General features: G+C 45.4%; 1 protein-coding gene across 1 annotated transcript in view; it reads left to right on the forward strand.

Moving 5' to 3' along the window:
• The window catches only part of LOC306999601 (PWWP domain-containing DNA repair factor 4-like), a 200,277-nt gene that overhangs the window by 155,058 nt on the left and 28,495 nt on the right, over window positions 1-16,724 (forward strand). The gene's annotated exons all lie outside the window — the stretch shown is intronic.

Below are 16,724 nucleotides of genomic sequence, written 5' to 3' on the forward strand. Positions count from 1 at the left end.
CAAAAACAAACAAGGGTTATTAACAGTTCACTGAATATAACTGTCGAAATCGAACTGATAGCAGTAATTCAGGCTAACGTAACGTTAAACCGGAAGTTTGTTATCGGTTTGTTGTTCTACGTTGCCATAGCGACCATTTGAAAGGTTTTCGGAAAAGTTGTAAATTCATACAGCTCTATTGATATCTGTAACTCTGCATGTACTAGCTTTTAAAAATGCATCGTTTCCTTGTCCCAAGTCAAAAGAAGTCAACATCAAGGGAGGAGACAGGACCCAGCAAAAAACGCAGGAAATATGATCCTGAATACTTAAAGGACAAGTTCGGTATTTTACACTTAAAGCCCTGTTTACAGATCGTATCTGATGAAATAGAACGGTTAAGATTAAAATTTGGACACATGCTCCTGTCCCGAGAATTTTAGTTTTATTTAGCGTTTGTGGACCTATTTTGCCAAACGCGTCACACCCAGATTCTTCCGTTGAGAGCTTGAATAATAGACACCAGTTGGTGGCGATAATGCACCTTTGCCGATTGCAAGCAAACCGCTGGCATTTCATTTAATACACAGAAGAAGCAGAAGAAGAAGCGGCGGAGGAATAACGTACCTCACACAGCACATTCAATACAATCAATGGAGTTGGACAAACACTACGATAAAACCTGTTGGAATGCATCTTTTTCAGCGGTTTTTTTTTGGGCCCGTATCAGTGAACACCCCTGACCACTCGGTGAGTTTCACGTCTTTGTAAACGAAAGTTTAATGTGTTTTATGAAGGAATCTTCCAGTGGCCATAGACAACCATTGTGTGGGGGTGGGGGGGAAGCGAAATAAACCCAAAATTCTCGGGACTGGAACATGTGTCCAAATTTTAAACTTAACCGTTCTATTTCATCAGATACGATCTGTAAATAGGGCTTTAAGTGTAAAATACCGAACTTGTCCTTTAAAGTTAGGATTCACCTGGTCGGGGTCCGAGGCTGCACCTCTGCCGCAGTGTGTGGTCTGCAAGGAGGTGCTGGCAAATGATAGCATGAGACCATGCAAACTTCGGCGTCACATTGAAACCAAGCACACAAATATAGTGAACAAGCCCATTGAGTTTTTTGAGAGGAAGCGTGATGATTTGCAGTCACAAAAAACAATAACACAGTCATTTGGCACTGTTAACATAAAGGCGACAGAAGCATCTTATCGTGTCGCGCTACGTATAGCGAAGGCAGGCAAACCGCATAACATCGGCGAGACATTGCTACTCCCTGCAGCTAGAGATATGTGTTCAGTGATGCTGGGAGAAGCAGCTGCTGCTAAATTTGACGCAATCCCTATCTCTGACAATACCATCCAGCGACGAATATCAGACATGGCTTGTGATGTCAAAGAGCAGGTCCTGGACTGTGTTCGTGAAAGCCCCTTTCACGCCATTCAGCTGGATGAGTCCATTGACGTCGCACACTGTGCTCAACTGATGGTGTACGTTCGCTTCATCAAAGACCTCAGTGTGCAGGAAGATTTTTTTTTTTGCGTTCCTCTACCCGCCCGCACAACAGCTGACGAACTTTTCAAGGCCTTGAATAACTTTTACCAGTCTAATTGCCTTGACTGGGGCCGGTGTTGTGGAATATGCACTGATGGGGCAAGAGCAATGACTGGCCGTCACAGCGGTCTCGTAAAACAGGTGCAGGCAGTTGCACCTGCGGCTGTCTGGAAGCACTGCATTATCCATCGTCAGGCTTTAGCAACAAAAAGGATGCCCCAAGAATTGAGTGCAGTTGTCGAGGTCAGGTGGCTCTCTCGGGGCAAAGTCCTCACCAGGCTGTGCGATTTGCGCAAAGAAGTCCTCCTCTTCCTCACCGAGATTAACTCCCCACTGGCAAAACATCTGGCAGACATGAACTGGCTTGCTATGTTGGCCTATCTCTCTGACATCTTTGAAAGGATCAACTCCCTCAACACCTCTCCAGGGCAAAGAGTGACACGTCTTTTAGGCACACGACCAAGTGTCTGGGTTCAGGAAAAAACTGGACTTGTGGTGTGCTCGTGTTGAACGAGGTTCTGTGGAAATGTTCCCAACCCTGGAGGAGAAGACAGGGCTGCCTCTTAATTCTGTCCAACCGGTCATCACTGCGCATTTGAATGGGTTGCGTGAACAGTTTGACGAGTATTTTGGAGAGAACGCAATGGGAAATCAGTGGGTGAGAAATCCGTTCTCTTTCCCCACCACACCCAGTGATGGACTGAGCCTGCAGGAGGAGGAGGCCCTGGTCGATCTCAGCTCGAATGTGGACTTGAAGCAGAGACTGGCAGAAATGCCGATCACGCGTTTTTGGTTGTCTGTGGAGAGCGAGTTCCGCCAGATCTCCACTAAGGCTATGAAAGTCCTAATCCCCTTCACCTCCACTTACTTGTGTGAGTGTGGGTTTTCCGCACTGACCTTGATTAAAAACAAATACAGATCAAGGCTGCAGGTGGAGGACGACTTGCGTTTATTTCTCTCTGGAGTGCAGCCCCGCATCGAACACCTCTGCGCATCAAAAGCGCGTCCTCATTGTTTCCACTGATATGGGCGGTTAAATTAAAATTTTGAAATTCAAATGACGTGAGTGACACGTGCAAATGACGTGAATGGTGCATTTTGTTTTTGTTTAAATCTGAAATTGTATGTGGCTGAAATTTTTTTTTGTAATTCAAATCTGTTTGATCTGATAACATTTGACTGTTATGTGTTGTTATGCGTTCCGTGAACAAAAAGCGTTGTCGTTCGTTGATCAGAGAGCTGTCCATTGTGCTGATTTTGTTCGAGATGATGTGCATTCAAATGTGCGCTTAAAGAGATAGTTCACTTTAAAATGAAAATTCTGTCATAGGCTACTCACCCTCAAGTTGTTTCAAGCCTGTATGAATGTATTTGTTCTGCTGAACACAAAGCAAGATATTTTGAAGAATGTCAGTAACCAAACAGTTAACTGGTCCCATTGACTGCCATAGTATATATTTTTTTCTTACTATGAAAGTCAATGGGACCAGTTAACTGTCTTGTTACCGACATTCTTTGTGTTCAGCAGAAGAAATAAATTCATACAGGCTTGAAACAACTTGAGGGTGAGTAGCCTATGACAGAATTTTCATTTTAAAGTGAACTATCTCTTTAAGGCCCAGACACAAGTTTCACACTTGTAACATTCACATGTTAAGCATGTTTTGTTGACTTATGGTAAAATTTGCTTTAAATAGGCCTGCATAAAGTTGGAAGTTATTTGCTGTTGCAAAGAATAATTTATGAATGCACTTCTTTAAAAAAATGGAAATATTAAAAAAAATATTTACATTTTATCAGTTGTTATTGAAATTCATCACTTTCTGGATTCTGGAACACACAGAAGATGCATTTACTGCAGAGGCGTGTGTGGGTTAGGGCAGGCGGACGGGATTTTGGGGAAGGGGGGGCTCGGCTGTCCTTACCTACTCTAAGGGGAGGCTCACATTCAGCCAATTTGAAAACCCCTGCTATAGATCATTTGAGCTAATTCATATGGACCCAGAGTCCGAGTCATTTACCTTATGTGGCGTAACACAGAGGGTTCTATGAATCGACAGCTAGCGACTACGCCACCCTGGAATCTTGCCAGGGACAATTGAATTAAATTTCTTAAAGCAACACAGGTCAGTTCACAGTAAACCGGCAGGAGACGTGAATACAAAAATATAAATTTTATTAAAGATAGAAAAAGACTTTGTATAGACAAAACAGACCAACATTTAAATGTAGACCACAACAATGACAATTTAATACAACACACAAGGAGCGACCTAAGTAGCCAGCAGCAACGTAATTCAAAGAAAAAGGAGCCGAGGCGTGACAGCAGGGGATAAAGGGCCCAATAAGGCCTCCACGGCAAGTCACCTTTCTAGTACCCCTGTGCATCAACACACACTCGTACATACACCACTCAGGACACAGCACTCGTGAGGAAAAGACCACCACCAGCAATCCACCCCTGCCTTAAGCACTCAGCTCCTGTAACAGAATTAACAGAATTATACACACACGTGCTTCATGGTCACAGTAGAAATTCACTCCACAAAAGACAACCAAATTGAAAAAAGGAAAAGGGTCTCACCACTCACGGTTAACCCCTCCAAATCAACAGCATACAAATACTGATCACATTACAAAATAATGAATACAAAACAAGAAACAAAATGAACAGGATCACATTGACACATAAACGCAAAAATAAAGAATTCACATTAACAATGTTTACAATCTAACAAACACACTACATGGACTAAAGAAAATATAAAGCAGAGCACACGCGCACACAGAGCACACGCAACAAACACACAAGAAAGCAAATTAAATCAAAATATAAACAAAGCAACAACGCCTCCAGACTGTAGTCCCACGCAGCCCAACAGGACGGAAGCTAATCGGCCATGCAGACACGATCAATCTGTACTTTATACATCTATAAAATTACAAATTTAATCAGATTAACTCCACAATTCAACTACTAACTATTAATAAAAAATCAGTTTCTCTACAGAACAGTACCACTCGACCCATAATATATTAGCAGCACATACCTTATGGGTGCGATCTGCCAGGACCAAATCAGTCAGACAACACTCGGTTGAAAGCGAAGGGCTCGTCCAGTCTGTCGGGGGGACAGCGTGCGCGCCGGCGGTACTAACGTACTGAATGGTAAACACACGTACTGGCCGTGCTTGAAATCAGCCTCACTCAAACCTCTGCACACAAACAAGGGTGCCGCTACAATACGAGAGGATATTAGATAAATCACAATCGTGGCTTTCACCTACCAGAAGAAGGACAACCTCATTTCAGCGTCAGCCGCAGGACCTCGTATGGCATCCTAAAAATAAGCTAACATTAGCTACCGTATGCCAATAACAACCGAGCCGACAGCACCAAACATACCTGATGGCAACTGACGAATGACGCGGAAGAAAGGGGCGGTGACTCGTGCCAGTGACTCCACACACTCTAGCCAACCCGTTTATATATGCTCTACTGCAGCTCACTGATAGGACGAACCTCAATGAGAGGAATAACCAACCACATGCAGGCAGGGGGAACTTCATTGGACCTGCCACAATCTACCCCTCACTTCTGTATCGTCGCCCCGACGATAAACAAACCCTTGCCACTCAATTCCAGGGCCTAAACAACGCCGAAACTGCCCTGGATGTCACCTCAGGCAGAACCTCATTACCCGACACTCCCACCGACCGTGGGAGATGGTGGATGTTGGAGTGCTGACCGGCAGTTCCTCGCCTAGGTCGTCGCTGTACTACGTCGGCCCCGTCCGACAAACTTCCAGGATGGGAGAGGGGCTGTTGAACTGGCTCACTTACAAAGGGCTGACTCAAATTAGGTAAAGTCCCAAGCCCACCCCCGGCCGAGCACCCTGCAACCCCTGACTCAACTGATACCCTGATGCACTCAACCGGTGGCGTCCCTGGTTCCAAAACCCACAAATCTCCCTGCTCTGATCCTTCGGAAGCCTGCTCACCCGAAAATGGCACCGGTTCAACTACTGGGCTATCAGGGGATACATGGACCAAAGGGTCCTTCTGGATGCGAGTTTTCAACATGGAACGATGCACCTGCCTCACCTTATCTAAATCGTCTAAAGGGGCAATAGAGTAGACCGAACCCTTTTCCTTAGGGGCCCTCACCACTTGATACACCACTGGGCTCCACAGGTCACTGATCTTTGACCGACCTCTCACGCCAAAATTGCGGAGATATACCAACTGACCCTCCCCCAGTGGTGCATCTCGCACATGAGAGTCATGTTGCGCCTTACGGTGCTCAGCAGCAGCTCTAAGGTGCTCCTGTGCACCTTCAAACGCAACCCGCAATCGAGTTTGATGCTCTATAACCCATTCATGTACATTTCCTGCAGCAGTCTCCTCCACTCTACCTAACAGAAAGTCAACTGGTAAACGAGGCTCTTGGCCGAACATCAAATAGTATGGGGACTCACCTGTTGATTGATGGGGGGTGGTATTGTAGCTAAACAGTACCTGTGGGAGACATAAAGCCCAATCCCGCTTACTTGAAGGCGGCAACGTGCGCAGAAGGTTATGCAGGGTCCTGTTGAACCTCTCGCACTGGCCATTCCCTGCCGGATGGTAAGGTGTGGTCCGAGACTTCTCCACCTTATACAGACTACAAAGCTGTTGTATGAGTGAAGATTCAAAGTTACGGCCCTGGTCAGAGTGTATACGACCAGGAACCCCAAACTTACAGAACCATTCGACCACTAACACTTGAGCCACAGTTTCCGCCCTCTGGTCCCTTGTAGGAACCGCCAGAGTGTACTTCGTGAAGACATCTGTCATCACTAGCACACTCTCCAAACCTGAGCTGGACGGCTCCAATACAGTGTAATCAATGGCCAAGATCTCGTTCGGCCTGGAGGCCAGCAAATGCCCCATAAAACTGGACACAACTGGCTGTACACCCTTGGCAGATTGGCAACGTTCGCACTCCTTACACCAACGGGCCACCTCTCCTGACATACCAGGCCAATAACAACGCCTACGAGCTAACTCCGTTGTACGTTCAATGCCCTGGTGTCCATGCTCCTGATGTAACCACTTCAAAATCTCCTCCCTTAACACAGAAGGAAGTAGTACTTGAAAAACTTCCTCCCTCCCATCAGGGCGATAGATCCGACGGTACAAAACACCCTCACGCTCCTGTAGACGATCCCACTGACGGAGAAAAGTCAAGCTACTCTTAGATAATAATCGGCGTTCATCCAAGCTGGGAAATCGCTTACGCCGCCAAAAAAACAAGACTCTCTCAATATCTGGATCAGACCCTTGTAACTCCCTCAAATCAGCTGCTGAATGGCTCGGGAAAACCTGAAGTGCTGCTTGAGTAGCCTGATACACCGGCTCCACTCCTGCTGCCTGTTGTATGATTGCAGGGACCACAGTGGCCGGTAACAGCTGCCCCACCACATCACTATCAGCTGAAGGCTGTCTCGAAAGGGCATCAGCGTTACTATTACTCTTTCCTGGCCTATACCGAACTTGAAAGTCGAAAACAGCAAGCTGGGCAGCCCAGCGCTGTTCTGTGGCCCCCAATTTTGCTGACGCCAAGTGACTCAGGGGATTGTTATCCGTAAAAACAACGCATTTATGCCCCAACAGATACTCCCTGAATTTTTCTGTCATTGCCCACTTGAGCGCCAGAAATTCTAATTTCATAGAACTGTAATTTTCCATATTGCGCTCAGTGGGCCGCAAACTACGACTGGCATAAGCAATGGGTCGGATCTTACCCTCCTGCTCTTGAGAAAGAACCCCCCCCAATCCCCGATGGCTGGCATCAACTTCCAGAATAAACGGCAACGAAAAGTCGGCATATGCGAGAATGGGTGCCGTGGTGAGCTTCTCCTTTAGGGTGTCAAAACTCTTTTGACAGTGTTCGGTCCAAGCACTGGCAAAACCCTCCCTGGATGGTCTCGTACGCCTAGCCCCAACAAACTCTGCCACCAGTTTGTGTAGAGGGGCCGCCAGCTTGGCAAACCCCTCCACAAAGCGGCGGTAATAGCTAGTGAACCCCAGAAATGAACGGAGGTCTGTAACATTTCCTGGGCAAGGCCACTTTGCCACAGCCTCTACTTTACTTGGATCTGTGGCCACCCCCTGAGAAGACACCACATGACCCAAATACTTTACCTGCTGCTTGAAGAACGCACACTTCCCTAGCTTCACTTTGAGGCCTTCCCGCTTTAATCTACCTAGGACCACCTCCAACCGTTCCAGATGTTGTGTCACTGAGGAGGAAAATACCACGATGTCGTCAAGGTACAAAAGCAACGACTGATGCCTTTGATCTCCAAACAACCTTTCCATCAACCGCTGGAAGGTGCTGGGAGCATTACAAAGCCCAAAAGGCATCCTATTCCATTCAAATAACCCGAACGGAGTACAGAATGCGGTCTTAGGCTTATCCCCCTCAGTGACTGGAACTTGGTTGTACCCGCTGGCTAGATCCAAAGTGGAAAACCAGCGGGCCCCTGTCAATGCATCTAATGTTTCCTCTATGCGAGGAAGTGGGAACGCATCCTTTCTGGTCTTTAAGTTCAACTGACGGTAGTCTACACACATGCGTAAACTACCATCTTTCTTTTTGACCAGGACTATAGGAGAAGCGTACGGGCTGCAACTCTCCCGAATTATCTGGGCCTCAAGCAACTGGTGGATGTGAGTCTTCACCACATCATACTCCGAGGGGGGCAAGCGCCTATATCGCTGCCGGACTGGTACATCATCGGTGAGGGGAACATCATGAGATAGCAAATTAGTACACCCTAAATCATTATCATGAGCTGCGAACACAGAATGATAGCGCTGTAACAGGGACCTAACCGGACCCTGCTCCTCCATTCTCAATGCAGATAAATCAACGGATTCTATTTTCTCCTGCACTGAGGGTCCTACAACACAACCTTGGGAGCCCACCGTAGCAACCACTTCCTTTACCTCAGTCACCCCTGGTGGTAGGCTAGCAACATACACATCATACAGGGTGCCTAGCAACGTGTTTGGGTAGAGTACTGCATCTAACATTCCTACATTAACAACCGGTATGTAGACCGTACCTCGAACCACTGGTACCAAGGCAGGCGAGGCCAGTAGGCCAGCCGGGAGGCCAGAATCAGGTGGCTCAAACAACACTGTACCCCCTGAGTATTGTTCAGAACAGGTAGCGACAATTATCTTCATCGTGCCACCTGGAACACGACACTGATGACGCCCTCGCACCCGCACCCTACCTGCCTGTCCAGTTAACGACTGCGACTTAATTTCGTGACAAAGCTGTAATGCCTGCATCACAAAACCAGGAACCTCCACAACTGGCGGAGAATCAAACAAGGCCTGACCATGTTGGCCAAAGAGTTCTCGGTAGCACCGGCTCAGCACATTCATCCCCAGTACACCAGGGACCTGAGCACACATGCCACCAGGGGGATCCCTAACCACTAATATTCCGCACTCAGGCACTATCTTGCCACACAACTCAACCTTCAACTCCATGTAGCCGATGTACGGAATTGCGAGACCATTAGCAGCACGTAACTGAAGCCACTGGCAAAGTTTTAAACGCTCTTGGCCCCAAGGTTCAAAATTTTCCAAAAAGCAGCTCTCGGTTATTGTAGATACCATAGAGCCTGTATCGATCAAACAAGGCACCGGAACTCCGCCAATATTTGCAAGCAACTGCGGACAACCAGACATTAAACGTGACATCGAGCCCCCAATCTCCCCATCCAAGCTGTGGCTCAACAGCCCGGTGGGTACTAGTTTCCCGACGGCTGACTTGACCGACGCTGCCCCTCTACCGGCAAAGATGTAGTAGCGACTAAAGGCGGAGGGCCAGCCAATTGAACATTACACTCTCTGGCAAAATGGCCAGGTTGATGGCACCGCCTACAAATCAGTGGCCCGTAACGAGGTGAACGATTTTGTATACGTGCACCCTGAAACTGTGCAAAAGTTTGAGTGAGCTGACTCAACTGATTTTGTTGTGCCTTCAACATCTCCCTTAATTCACTCAGCTCAGACCGAGAGGTCCCACCCGTATCCGAACGCTGTCCTCCCTGAACTCCATATTGAATCCCATACGATAATGGAACAGACTGGCTACGAGCCCGCGCACCCCCAGGCATACCCTCCTGTTCCCACCTAATCGCCTCACTGCGCACGTCTAACAGCGTGGCATTTGGTTGACGGCGAACTAGCTGTTTAAGCTCACGGCGCAGAGCATTATCTGCCACATGTTCAACAAATTGGTCCCGCAATAAAACAGGGGCATTTAACACAGCCCCAGGAAACCGCTGTTTAACTTTTTCCATAAGGCCCATCAAGACAAGGGAGAACTCTAATAAACCTTCCCCTTCCCTTTGCCTTCTGGAAAAAAAAGCCTCCTGCAATGCTACGTGGGACTGAGAGCAACCAAAAACCTCACGTAATGCAAGGAAAATCCTATCTGGATCCCCACGTTCAACATCAGAACGATACCTGATCTCCTCTCGTGCTTCCCCCTCCAAGTGGTCGAATAAAAAGAATGCTTGGTCGGATACGGACAAATGACGAGCCCGGATACAGGCCTGTGCCTCCTCAATCCACTCGCTGATGCCAATACCTGACTTTCCATTAAACTTGGGACACCTCCGGTCCCTCGGTACAAACACGAATCTTTCAGGTTGGCTAGCACTCCCAGCAACTGGATGGGGAGGACCATGCTCTGCATCGGGCACATTAGAAGAGGCCGCCGAGCCGGGCAACGCAAAGGCACGCTCTTGGCGCAGCCTCTCGTTGTCCGCCTTCAACTGAGCCACAAGTCCTCTAAGCTCTTGGAGTTCTTCCTCCATTCTGAAATCAGCACTTACCACTACCGTCGGAACCACAGACAGGAGATCCCAGGGAAAAACAACCAACAAACTGCTCTCCACAATCCAGACAGACGCTGCTGCTTTGCCCTAACAAAACAAAAACACTGAAAAACAAAACACCAACTAAGATTACAAATACACTAAATACCCACGTCTCCACCTAGCAACTGTGAAACCCTGCCGACTGCGCCAGAATGTGGCGTAACACAGAGGGTTCTATGAATCGACAGCTAGCGACTACGCCACCCTGGAATCTTGCCAGGGACAATTGAATTAAATTTCTTAAAGCAACACAGGTCAGTTCACAGTAAACCGGCAGGAGACGTGAATACAAAAATATAAATTTTATTAAAGATAGAAAAAGACTTTGTATAGACAAAACAGACCAACATTTAAATGTAGACCACAACAATGACAATTTAATACAACACACAAGGAGCGACCTAAGTAGCCAGCAGCAACGTAATTCAAAGAAAAAGGAGCCGAGGCGTGACAGCAGGGGATAAAGGGCCCAATAAGGCCTCCACGGCAAGTCACCTTTCTAGTACCCCTGTGCATCAACACACACTCGTACATACACCACTCAGGACACAGCACTCGTGAGGAAAAGACCACCACCAGCAATCCACCCCTGCCTTAAGCACTCAGCTCCTGTAACAGAATTAACAGAATTATACACACACGTGCTTCATGGTCACAGTAGAAATTCACTCCACAAAAGACAACCAAATTGAAAAAAGGAAAAGGGTCTCACCACTCACGGTTAACCCCTCCAAATCAACAGCATACAAATACTGATCACATTACAAAATAATGAATACAAAACAAGAAACAAAATGAACAGGATCACATTGACACATAAACGCAAAAATAAAGAATTCACATTAACAATGTTTACAATCTAACAAACACACTACATGGACTAAAGAAAATATAAAGCAGAGCACACGCGCACACAGAGCACACGCAACAAACACACAAGAAAGCAAATTAAATCAAAATATAAACAAAGCAACAACGCCTCCAGACTGTAGTCCCACGCAGCCCAACAGGACGGAAGCTAATCGGCCATGCAGACACGATCAATCTGTACTTTATACATCTATAAAATTACAAATTTAATCAGATTAACTCCACAATTCAACTACTAACTATTAATAAAAAATCAGTTTCTCTACAGAACAGTACCACTCGACCCATAATATATTAGCAGCACATACCTTATGGGTGCGATCTGCCAGGACCAAATCAGTCAGACAACACTCGGTTGAAAGCGAAGGGCTCGTCCAGTCTGTCGGGGGGACAGCGTGCGCGCCGGCGGTACTAACGTACTGAATGGTAAACACACGTACTGGCCGTGCTTGAAATCAGCCTCACTCAAACCTCTGCACACAAACAAGGGTGCCGCTACAATACGAGAGGATATTAGATAAATCACAATCGTGGCTTTCACCTACCAGAAGAAGGACAACCTCATTTCAGCGTCAGCCGCAGGACCTCGTATGGCATCCTAAAAATAAGCTAACATTAGCTACCGTATGCCAATAACAACCGAGCCGACAGCACCAAACATACCTGATGGCAACTGACGAATGACGCGGAAGAAAGGGGCGGTGACTCGTGCCAGTGACTCCACACACTCTAGCCAACCCGTTTATATATGCTCTACTGCAGCTCACTGATAGGACGAACCTCAATGAGAGGAATAACCAACCACATGCAGGCAGGGGGAACTTCATTGGACCTGCCACACTTACAAGAGATACACCAGTAAGATACATCACTTCATAACTACAAGTAACAAAACTACAGTTTTCTTGACTTGATTTAGAGAAGTAGGCCTAACAAATTAATTAATAGATTACTAACTACTAGCCAAATTCTCACCTTACACCCTAGGCCATGGTCCTCTGCTTTGGTTTGGCAGACATCACAGCCATCTTCTCGACGGGACCTGGTTTAACACCCTGTAAATATAGGCCATAAGCAGTGATGAGCATATGTGATGTGTGTGTAGATGTAGTATTGAAATTATTGTTACATTATTCCAAGACTTGCCCGGGTTCTTGGCTTGTGCCACTATTGTTCACTCTCCTTACAGCTCAGCTCCGGTGGAACAACTGGAATGTCTAGCTGATAATAATGTGCAGACTGGAAAAGTAGATCCATACAATGGTTACAGAGCACTGATTCAGCTACACATGTACAGCTGTGATTGGCCAGCTCAACAGGGATTTAATCCTTCAGCCCCACCTGTAACAAGATGTTTAAAAAAAAGAAAAAAAAGGAGTAGCATAACTGATTTGTCATATATTTATATGGACTACTCAAGTAAGCTACTATTTATTTTTGTACAATGTTAAAGTAGCTAATAAAAACGTTTTTTCTTGTAAACACTGTTAGTAACGGGATTAATAATCGTTTTCTTTAAAAAAATTAAATATTAATAATAATAATAATAAACATTATTTTAACTATATACATACAAACTGTAATTATTTTATTTATTGTTGAACATGGAATAGATATCAGGAACTCATATGCTAAAATAAAAACAAACAATAATTATCAAACAGTAAATTGAATTTAAAAAAAAAAGTATGTTAATAATAATAATAATACATATTATTTGAACTATATACATACAAACTGTAGCCTAATTGTTTTATTTATTACTGCAGATGCAACAGATAGCGACAAAGTGTTTCTTGCAGACTGGAATTTTTTGCAGAAATTGCTGGTTTTTACGTCTTCCGGCCAGCACATTTGGCACCTTTTTCTTTTTTCGGGGGACCAGCTGTAGGTGGACCGGCAGACGAGGAAGACGAGGGACCAGCTGTAGGTGGACCGGCAGACGAGGGACCAGCTGTAGGTGGACCGGCAGACGAGGGACCAGCTGTAGGTGGACCGGCAGACGAGGGACCAGCTGTAGGTGGACCGGCAGACGAGGGACCAGCTTCCTCATCTCTGGAGTCCTTTACCCTTTTTAGGAAGCTCACAGAGGCTGGTGTTCGAGGAATGTGCAGACGCATTTTCATGAATGGGTAGACCAGCGCTTTCCCCAGCTCCTCGAGAAAAAGCCGCTAAAAAGCCGGGTACGACACGATGGTGTGTGTCTCAGTGAATCCAAAAAGTGAAGAATGAGGTGGCCTGTTTTGCATTGTCACCAATGCACTTGGGAGCTCTGTTCTGTTTTTCCTTACAGTGCCCAGCATCCTTCTTTTTTTTCCAGGAGCTCTGTACCAAGTGCATAAGATGTGAAAAAATTGTCACACGTGACAATGTGCCCCTTTAGATCCTGTACCATGTCAAGCACCACACGTTTGCCCTGGTTTTGTTCCCGCTGTGCTCCTGCAGGTTTGCCAGTGTAGACCTGCATGTTGTGGCTGTAGCTGGATTTTGCGTCGCAGGCTGCCCAGATTTTCAGGCAATATTTAGCCGGTTTGCTCGGCATATATTGCTTGAATTGGCACCGGCCTCTGAATCCAATCAAACATTCATCCACTGTCACATACATGTCTGGATTATACATCAGGGGAAGCCTTTCCACCCATTTTTCCCACAGCTCACGGATGGGTGCCAGCTTGTCGGTTTCTCTTCTTTGAGATCTTGTGGATTTATCATCAAAACGAATTACACCTGACAATTTTATGAAATCTTTGAGAGGCATGGTGGCCCGAAAAATAGCTCTCCCCATCCCACAGGCTTCTTGTTGATTCGCCATTTGATTTCAAAACACCAGCAAAGAATTAGAAGACCCATGAAAGCTTCCATTTCAGTCCAGTCAATCTTTTTCCACTGATCCCCATAAACTCGGTTCCCCTCCATATTTGTCATGGTAACTAGAATGGTCTGAATAGAGCGTGGGAAATACAATTCAAAAGTTGACTTGATATCTACAGCTCTTCAAATCGCATACCTCGTGGGCCCAGGTGTCTTTCTGATTATCTCCTCTGCTCGTGCTCTTCTTGGAGTTTGTAGTGGAGGAAAATAACTCCAAATTATTTCCCCATTTTTAGATTGGAATGATGGCTCTCCCTGAGGGCCTTCCTCCTCTGAATCATCCTCTGATGGCTGATCCTCTGTCACCTGAAAATCTGGGTCAACCTCTAAATCATCCTCAGTGCCTGAAGTGTCATCTGCTTCACTAAATGCTTCGTTGTCACTTGCCTGAAGCAAGAATTGCAGGGTCCTCTTGAGCTGTATATCAGGCTGAGGGGAAAGTGACTATTTTATAAACAAATACTCTGATTGGGCTGGTGGTTACCGGGGGGCAATATTGATTCTTTGATCTAACCAGAAGCCATGGTAGCAGGCAGGGGAGAACATGTTGTTTTATAAACAAATACTGTGACTGGCCAGGAGAGAGAGAGAGAGAGTGTTTGTGTGTGTGTGTGTGTGTGTGTGCGCATTTGAGCGAGATTTTTTTTTTCATATATTGATTTTATTTTGCATAGTCTACAAATTTGCTGTAGCAGTCTTGCCAGTTTATCTGTGTGTGTGTGTGTGTGTGCATGTGTGTGTGTGTGTGTGTGTGTGTGTGTGGGGGGGGGGTCTTATTTGATGTTTTAGAGTGTCACCCCTTCATTGCTGTACACTTTTTTTCTGCACAGTGGCTGATCTGTAGCTTGTACCACCAAAAGTTTCTCTGAGTTTTCCTATTTTTTTGTATTTCCCATTCATTTCCTATGTCGGTCATTTTTGACCGGGAGGAAGCTAAGTGTGACAATTTTTTTTACAACCCTTTAACATATCAGAATCATCTCCTTGATTTTTTTCTGTGTTCATATAGGTAATACACCAAAAGTCACCAAGTTTCATCCCCATCCGATGAAGCAAAAAAAATAAACAATTCAAAACGTAAAAGTTTTCGGTCATTTTCGGACGAAGAAGCCCATTAAAGGAGCATTTCACCCGTGGGAACATTAATCTTTATTGAAAGTTGGTCATATATGTAGTCGAAATGTAAAATAAATTTCGAATTTGGTGCCTTCTTGACCGAGGAAAACTAGAAAGTAACTTTAGGGCGCGTCTGTATGAAAGACAACAACTAGCACATTACAAAGCGCCGCAAGCCACACCCACTAATCCAGAATGGCGCGTATGAGGTATCCGCCTATCAGAGAAATCACTCTTCCGTCTACAAAGCTAGCTAACCACCAGAGCTTAAAATTAATTTCACACAAACTTTAAAGTTAGTTGGCAAACTCATTAATGAATTAATCCTCGTTTGTATTTCTTTCGAAATGGTGAATTATTGCATGGTAACGGGATGTTCAGTCAGAACATATGCGGCGGGGAACTAGGATGGTTCACAACACAAACGTCCGTGTCTTCGTCTGATTCAGAGATTTCGTCCAGGAGAAATTGACATCGTTAAAATTCTTTGCAGCAGACGGACTCTATCTCTGTGTCCGTATGCGCCAATATTATCTGTTTGCAGTCAGGACCGCAATTGGAGGACCGCATTTCTAGGACCCTAGTTTTTTGTGACAGCGCCACCTACCGAGTCGGAGAAGATTGTGTATATTTTACAAAATAATATATTACAAATTAACTTAAACACACACAAAAACAAATTTGTTCATGACGTGAACCACGTAGATAGAACTTCACTGACTCCTAAGAGAGAGAAAGAGAAGTGAATGAAATAAGGAACATTTAGTTTAACATGTTCTACTCTCTAATTTTAAATTTCATATTTAAAAGATCTTAGTTACGGTGTGCACGGTGACGTGTGTGTGTGTGAGTAGAATTACGCTTTTGGAAAAGCCATTAAGTGGTCCTTCCGCCGGTAGGCTCAGCCTGGTTGTTTTTTTTTACTTTTTGTTTGACTGAAACCCCTCCTACCCTCGTGGGTAGAGGACTATGTTGGTGTGTGCCACTCATATTGCCCCCCCCGGTGAGCACCTGTTTTTGTGCCTTGACATTTGTGCATTGAGCGCTGATCGCCTTTGTTTTAAAAGAAGATACTGTTTTTAACTATTTTTTGTATGTCAATAAAAGACCTTTTTGTAATTAAGTTGTAGTCTTGTCTCTAACCTCCCTGACACACACGAACCTGTGTGACCTAATGCTAACTGCTGGGTTATTTAGATATTCCCTGATTTATTCAGGGTGGTGTAGTTGACAATTATCACCATATGCAAAGTAACTTATTGAAATCCTTTACCGCTCTGTCACATATATGAAATACAGATGACAGGCAATCATATTTCATTGGAATATCTAATTATGCAATACATTATTCACCACAATATCATGCCCAGTCTTCTCGGTCCAG

This window comes from Phoxinus phoxinus (assembly GCF_949152265.1).
Source record: "Phoxinus phoxinus genome assembly, chromosome: 5".
Taxonomy (NCBI): Eukaryota; Metazoa; Chordata; class Actinopteri; order Cypriniformes; family Leuciscidae; genus Phoxinus; species Phoxinus phoxinus.